Genomic DNA, 7754 nt, shown 5'->3' with positions numbered 1-7754 from the left:
GGAATGATGGCGGTGAAGTTCAAATGGGAAATGAAACACAAGTGTTAACAGAAAGGACGCACAGCTACTGGACCATCTGCCAAGAGAGGTGGCAAAATCTCAGGCAAGGACCTGTCTGCATGAGTGACCAAAGTATCTCAGATGCCTTCTGAGACCTCCACCCCTGCTAAGCAACCCTCCAGCCCCTGCCCAAGCATCTTTGTGGCAGGAGCATCACCAAGTTCAGCCCTGAGATGGACTTTGCAAGGAGGAGCTCCCTGGCCCGTGCCTCACGGGGCTCCACAGCGTCTCCGTGAGCATCACAACACTGCCTTTCCATAGCCTCAACTTCTCCATCGCGGTCAAGGACAGCAATTTGGCTTCTCATGCAAGAGCTGCTTCTGCCAAAAGACAAAAGAAGTTGCTATAGTTTCCCATTTTTGTTACCAACTGCTGGTCCTTTGGTCACAATGACCCCCATAAATAAAGCAGCTAATTAACGCCCTTCTCCTCCCACCAGAGATTGACTATGACCTTGAACGACCTTGCTCAATTTAACTTTCTCACCCAGCTATTTTTGACGGCGAATAATTTAACATCCTTGTGACCCCAGTCTTGTCTCTCTCCTGCCAACTGGCTCTGCAGTTTAAATGAAGAGCAATAAATAAATACATATCTGCAGAGGGACCTAAATGACTCCCATTACTGGAGCATCTGAAGGCCTGCTTAAATAAATGAAGTGAGATTATTCTGCAATCATGTGGAGAGGGAAAGGAGAGAATACATTACTGGTATTCCAGAGGCTGCAGCTAGGGCACACAACTTGGTAGAATTCAGAAAAATGAAGTTTAATTCAAGCACAGGTGGACAACCCGAGGAACCGTGGTAGGCTCGTTTCTTGAGATCTTCAAAGAGAAGGAGAAGACTGCAACCTGATGGGATCAACAGGGCTCTGATCGCTCTCACCAGGCAGCTCCTGCACCGGGGATGGAGCCGTTGGAGGTCGCTCCCTACATCTCCACGGTGTGAAAATGTGAGGGTGTGCGGCACCAGCCACCCGCCCAGTCCAGATTTCTCACTTTTCTCCCCCAAACGTGCCCTCGGAGGACGAGAGCTGGCCTGGTAAGAGCAGGGGTGGTAGGAGTGGGCAATTCTCTACCTCCCACCGCCTTGGGCAGGCGGACCCTCACCTTGCACCACCCCAGGACCAAACCTCACCTTGGGGGTCCCCCTGCGTGAGCAAGAACAACAAATTATTCCCGGGAGGGAGGAAAACCTCACTGAGTCATCTGCTTTGAAATCCCAGACAGGATAATGAAATCCCATTTGTTGGAGCTGCGATTTTCCTTCTCCACTTTGCCTTTTACCTTATTCCTACTTATTTTTGGGGTCCACTTTTAAAGCGTCGCTATTTCTTCCTTCCCCCCGCCCCGCGCAGCCCTCGCGTCACCCCCGTCACCGCGGCCTCATTCATTTCCAACGAAGCGCCGTCGTAAATCGCATTCACATCATTTTCCTTCCCCCGCTGAGGCTGAAATCGAAAACGCAACTAAGTTAATCGGCGAGATCCGGGCCCGCGACGAGGGCGAGCTGGGGCTCCGCGTCCCGGCTGGGGACCCGTTCGCCGCCTTAATTCAGCGGAGGAGCTTTTCCCTAATGTTTTCCAGCTTTTCACTAAGGCTTTCCAGCAAATTAAAATAAAAGCCGGGCTGCGGCTGATTCTCTCAAAGGTGAGCCCATTTTCTCTGGTTTTTCCTTTTTCCTTCCTCTTCTTTTTCACCCTTTCGAGTGGCGCTGCGCAGCATCACCCATCGCCCCCGTGGATGACAAACACCCCCTGGGTGCCCCTTGGTCCCCCAGCTGCTCCCCCTGAGCAGCTTTGGGGCCAAACAGGCGAAAACCAGTGCAATAGGAATTTACTTTTTTTACTTATTGCTGTTTGCCGCTGGAGTTTCGCACCGTGGTTAGCGTGATGGTTCGGGCTCCGGGGTCCTAAATACAGGATCCTAAAACCCCGTGGGGTTTTAGGGTTTGTTTTTTTATTTCCCTTGATAATTTTTGATGAGGAGAGAGAAAAAAAAGGGGTGCGTGAAACGGGACCCTTGCACTGACCTGGTTTTGGTCACAACCAGAGCACAGCAGCCCTAAAATCCATGGAGGAGAAGGGAGAAGAAGCAAAGAGAAGGAAAACATGAGAAAACGGCTTTTGCTGCCAAAGAAAGTGGGACTACAGATTTTTTACTTCATATTCCATGATTCTGTGATGATGCTAGGATTCCTTTAACTCATAAATTAATTGTTGCACAAATTGAGTAAGTAATGAAATTATCTCAAAATTAACAGGAAAATACCCAAACCCTTAATAGGAAAAGTCCAGAAGGGTTTCAAATAACAAGAAACCTGAGGGAACTGCTGGCTCTAGAGGAGATGAATCAGCCTTGTGATTTGTGGTGACCAGGGACAGCTGCAGGTGACACCTCGGTGGGACCAGGAGCCCGTGCCAGGCCCACGCTGCCCCAGGCACTGCCTCCTTTCTAATTTTATCACCGAAATGTCACTGCGTCACCGCGAACGTGGCAAGCAGATGTCCTTAGGCGTTCACTCCGTCGCTGGCAGGCAGCAGCTAACCGCCAGCCTTGGGTTTTCTGTTGTTCAAAGCATCTCATTGGCCATAATTTTGACTGTGAAAAGTTTATTTCCATCATTTACAACCGTTTTCTTTAATTGTTCTTCCTTTGCCGTCTCTTTTTGGTCTAATTTATGATAAACCCTGAATAGTGCCAATATATCTTGTGCGTCGAGTCAGAGCTTCAGATCAGAGCTGCCCGTGACAGAGGGTCTGTAAAACCCCACCAGCTCCTTCCCACCATAGAGGATGCACTTTTGGGTGGGTCACGTTTATTTTCCCCCTCTTGGATCTGTATTTGTGGCCTGGGCCTCAGCTTTTGAAGCCCTTCGCCGGTGCCTCAGTTTCCCTCTTGCGAAACAGAAGCGAGGAATAACTTTGGTCTGGGGCTGGAGAAGACGTCTCCTTCAACCCCAGCAATCCTGCCCCACGTTGTTCCTGATTAGGGGAGCGCACCCACATCCTGTGACCCCTGATGACTGGGGAAAGCTGGAGAGGGACTTTTGACAAGGGCCTGTCGTGACAGGACAAGGGGTCATGGATTTAAACTGAAAAAGGGTGGATTTAGATTGAATGTAAGGAAGAAGTTCTTTACTATGAGGGTGGTGGAGCACTGTCCCAGGTCACCCAGAGGCGGTGGATGCCCCCTCCCTGGAAACATTCCAGGCCAGGTTGGCCGGGGCTCTGAGCAACCTGATGTGGTTGGAGATGTCCCTGCTCCTTGCAGGGGGGTTGGACTGGATGACCCTTGAAGGTCCCTTCCAACCCAAACCATTCTGTGATTCTCCCCTGCACCCTCCATGGGTGATGTCCCAACACACCCTGGCCGCCTGGGTAGCCAGTGCCTGGCTGGCATTGGTGCCTGGTGCTCCAGTTTACCCAGTCCCGCTGCCAGATCCCAAGTAGAGCCAATGGGACTTTGTCCCAGTATCCAGTGCCAGGATCCCAGTGCTGGTCCAAGTGCCAATTCTTGGGAGATCCTGGAGGCTGGTGCCAGTGCCCAGGTGATCCAGGCACTGGTCCCAGTTCCCAGTACCCAGCTGGTGATGCTGGCGCCTGGGCAGCCCCGGATCCCCGTCCCAGTTCCCCATTTGGGGTGGTTCCCCCTGACGGACCCATTGCCCGGATGATCCCAGATCTCAGTTGTCCTGGGCAACGCCTCTCTCAAATCCCAGTTCCCAGCGGGGTTCCCCCAGTTTACCAAACTGCCCCCCAATTCCGAGCGCAGCCCCTGGTCCAGCGCCAGCCCATTTCCGCCCCTCCCCCCACCCGGGCGGTGCCAAATCCCAGTTCCCATTGACCGTCCCAGTTCCCAGCGCTGGGGAATGCCGGTTCCCCGTACCGATCCCTATTCCCGGTACCGGTTCCCGTTCCCATTCCCAGTCCCAGCGCAGGCGCGGCGGAGGCGGCTCCCCCTCCCCGCGCCCCCCCCCCCCGCACCATCCCGCCCCATCCCGCCCCGTCGGGGCGGTGCTTGCGGGAGGCGAAGCTCTGCGGGCAGCGGCGAGCCCGGAGCGGGGCCACCGGCCACCGGCATCGGGCAACCGGTAACGGGCAGGTAAGGCTGAGCCCCCGACCCGGGGGGAAGGAGGAGGAGTTGGGTGGGGGGTGGCTTCTCCAAGGGCTTCGCATCCCGGGGGTCCAGCATCCCCCTAGGGGGATGCTCAGGGTACCTGTGGCTTTGGGATTCCTGGGGCTGTGGGTGCACGGGAAGATTATTTTTGGGGAAAAAAAAAAAAAAAAAAAAAAAAAAGCCAAAAAAAAAAAAGCCCAAAGCTTTTTGGAGCGCATTGCTGCCTTGGAGCACGTTGCTGCCCTTGCCTTGAGTGAGGTTTTTGGGGGATGCTGGATGTCGGGGTGCTTGGGGTCGGCGCACCCCGCATGGTTTGAACCCCCCAGTTGCTCCCAGTCCGGGTTTGTTTCTGCTGTCGGAGCCAAGCTGGACAGAAACTTTCAACAGCGAGGCCTCGGTGGTGGCTGGAGAGCTGGGTTTCTGCGCCGGGGAAAAAAAATCCGGAGGTTCCAGTATTGTTCTTTGCTCCTTTTTTTTTTTTTTTTTTTTTTTGGGACAAACCCAAGGGTTTTTAATAACTTGTGTGGAAACTTAAGGCGAGAGAGAGCTCCTGCCCACGGGACAGGCCAGGCTGCTGCTGGGGTGCAGGAGAGCGATGGCTTTTTGGGTTTCCAGGCAAAATATCAACCTGGATTTCCCATATCCTGGGGGTGGGATGCCCCATCCCTTTCTTCCTGCTCTGAAAATGTCGGTTTGGACCTGAGAAACCAGCCTGGTGCTTTCTAGCGGAGGGCGTCCCATCAGAAGCGGCTCTGGTCCCCCGTCCCTCGCCTCCAGCTCCGGGAGATGCCAGCTGAGCTGCAGGTCCACCCCGTGTGCGATGTTTGGATTTATTACCAATGATTTCTTACCGACGACTGCTCCATTTCTGCCTGGGCGCTGCGTTAGCCCGGCGGGCAGCGCGGGCAGAGGTGGCAAATGGAGGTGAGCGCAGGGCAGCGAGCACGGCGGGTAGCGGAGGACGCTGTTACATCCTTTTCTTGCTGCATCCAGCAAGGACCGTGCTGCAGATTTTCTGCCTTTCATTTCCACCCGCTCTCCTATCTTAGGGGGCTCAGATCCCCCTCCCGGGCTCAGCCTGGCATCCAGGTGTGCTGAACTGGTGTTATACTGGGGTGAGGGCAACACAGGGTCCCCGCAGCTGCCTCTCCCACCCCGCGCTATGCACATGGGTGGTGGGTGGCCCGAGGCGGATGCGGAGAGCCTGGCTGGAGGTGCCACTCACGGTAGCGATGAATTGAGGTGGGACGCGCGTAGGGATGCAGGCGAGGGGGAGGTATCAGCTATTGGGAGCATCCGTGGGGCTGCAAGGACCGGGGAGGGGGAAAAGCAGCAAAGCCAAGCATGGATGAAGGAGCTGGGGCCTGATTTGGATTGCTCTTGCTCAGTGCAACAACTTGCTAACGGCACATCTGTCCTGTTCCAAGCTGTTTTCCCCCTGCCCTTCCCAGGAACATCAGCTGCCTTCTACTTCAGTAATTTTTTAAGGCAAATCGCCCAGGGTTCAGCTCCAGCCCATTAGCCAGGCAATGGGGTTGTAAAACCCAAGAGGGGCTGCCGGATGCTCCTTGAGGGACCCTCCACCCTCTGAGGGAGCTGAATGTGAGGTCTGAATCCCCCCCCCCCCCACCCCTGCAATACCCGCGTGTGTACAAACACTGCTGCGTGCCGGTGGGCTGGCTTGCTCGGGCGCCTGCTGCTTGCCAGGAGCCGTGTGCCAGAGCCGGCTGGGAAAACTTTTCTCGTTGGCGGCGGAGTTGAGGATCAAGGCATCATCAGGAAAAGCAGGTTTTGAGGAAGGCAAGCGGGGCTTGCGGTAGCAGGCCATGCTCAGAGTAGAACCCAAACCCCTTGGGCATGTCCAAGGGGACGCCCCGTGTGACATGCAGAAGCACTAGTCCTGTCTGCAAAGTGGTGATGCATTAAAAAAGGGGCAAAGCGACATGACCAAGGTGCTCGGGAGGTTTGTGGCAGAGTCAAGTCCAACCCAGCCGTGCTGTGCTGTCTGTTCACTGGAGCTCTTTCAGCCGGTGATGGATGGAGAACTACCGTGGGCATCCTCAAGCCTCCAGAGGTGGAAACCCAGGGCTGTTACCAAAGGGGGCTGTGTTGGGCCAACCCATGGCTTCGATCTCATTTTTAGGCAAAGAAGGTGCTACAGGTCTCCTTTACCTGTATTTGAGCTTAGTGCATGTGGGAGTGGTGGAGAAGACTTCTGCTAGGGGCTGGGGGAGGTGGCAAAGGGCACCGCCCGGCCAAAATAACCCCACACAGGAGAACTTCAATCTGCTTAAAGCCTTTAAGGGAAAATCTGAGCTCCTTCTTATTTTTCTTGCTAAGATTTGCCTGCAAAACCAGGCTGAGAGGCACCATCCGTATAGGGCGGGTGAGATGCTCGATCAGAGGGAACCGGCTGAGCTGGAGGATGATTTGCTGTCCCCTAGAACATCTATCAGGCTGTACCGTAAGGTGCTGTGTTTGGAGGTTGAATAACACTGGGACGGCTGAGACTGGGGGCTTGGGGGGGTTGTTTTGGTCCCCGGGTGCCTCTGGGAGGGTCGCCAAAAGGCGAGGGGAACCAGGCGAAGGGTGTTGGTGGGACAAGGGTATGGAAGAGTTAACGTGGAAGGACAGGGCTCTGAGATCTGGTGCTTGAGAGGGATTAACTCAGCCTGGAGCAGGTGCAGGGAAACAGGGCTGTGAGGCTGATGGGAGGGATGGAGAGCTCTTACGCTATAAAATCTACAAAAGCCCAGCGAAAGGAAGGCAGAGAGGGGATGTGCTGCTGCCTATAAATACATCCCAGGGGTGAGCTCCAGGGAGGCAGAAGAGCTATTGAAACAGGGGGACAGCATTGCAGTGGGGACAAGTGGGTGTGAATTCACTGAGTTTAGCTTGGGAGGCTTCTCTAGAGGCTCTGCAGTGGAGGAAGGTGGGACAGTGTGAATTAGGGCACATCACCTCTCTTCCAAGGTGCTTGAGGTGATGTAAAGAGGATTTGGGGCTTGTCGAGGTAGAAGACCAGGACTGTCTGGTCTGGTATCTCTGTACTGGAATGTTTCTCTGTATCTGGTATCTCCTTTGGGAAGGGCAGCGTTAGCAGAGCAGGTCTCTCCATCTGCCTAAGACGGGACCAGCCCAGTCGTGAAGCAGATGAGGCCCAGCCGTATCACCCAGATAATATTTTGTCTTTGATTATGCCTCAAAAAAAAAAAAAAAAAAAAAAAGAAAAAATCCAGCTCTCCCTTCCCTGGTCGCTGCGCAGATTAATAACAAAGCATCGACGCTTTAAGGCGGCTTTGGATCTGATCCCAAGAAGAGATTTAGACAGCGTTTGTGCTGGGGTGTGATGATACTAAGAACGGCTGCATCCTCTAAATCTGCTCGCGCTTGTGCATTCATTACCGGATAATTTTGGCCGGTCCAGAGGTGCCAAGAGCCCTCTCCTAACGCTTACGCCAAGCAGGGCAGAGGCAAGTTAATATGTGGCAAATAAGACGGGTGCAGCTGTGCCTTGAAGACTGGGACCAGGCACTCTCCCTCCTCATCCTCGCTAGCCCTTGAAGGTGTCAACTC

At 54.3% G+C, this 7754-nt stretch overlaps 1 protein-coding gene across 1 annotated transcript in view; it reads left to right on the top strand.

The window, feature by feature from the left end:
• Window positions 1-4107: 4107 nt before the first annotated feature.
• The window catches only part of CAPN5 (calpain 5), a 50839-nt gene continuing 47192 nt past the window's right edge, over window positions 4108-7754 (top strand). Inside the window, exon 1 of the mRNA XM_086739723.1 lies at window positions 4108-4163. The gene's annotated coding sequence lies outside the window, so the exon portion shown is untranslated. The remainder of the gene's footprint in view (window positions 4164-7754) is intronic.

The sequence above is a fragment of the Chlamydotis macqueenii genome, chromosome 1 (genome assembly GCF_036417535.1).
Source record: "Chlamydotis macqueenii isolate bChlMac1 chromosome 1, bChlMac1.mat, whole genome shotgun sequence".
In the NCBI taxonomy this organism is placed as follows: Eukaryota; Metazoa; Chordata; class Aves; order Otidiformes; family Otididae; genus Chlamydotis; species Chlamydotis macqueenii.
Note: the sequence above shows the minus strand (reverse complement) of the source record. Positions and strands in the feature narration are given on the sequence as shown.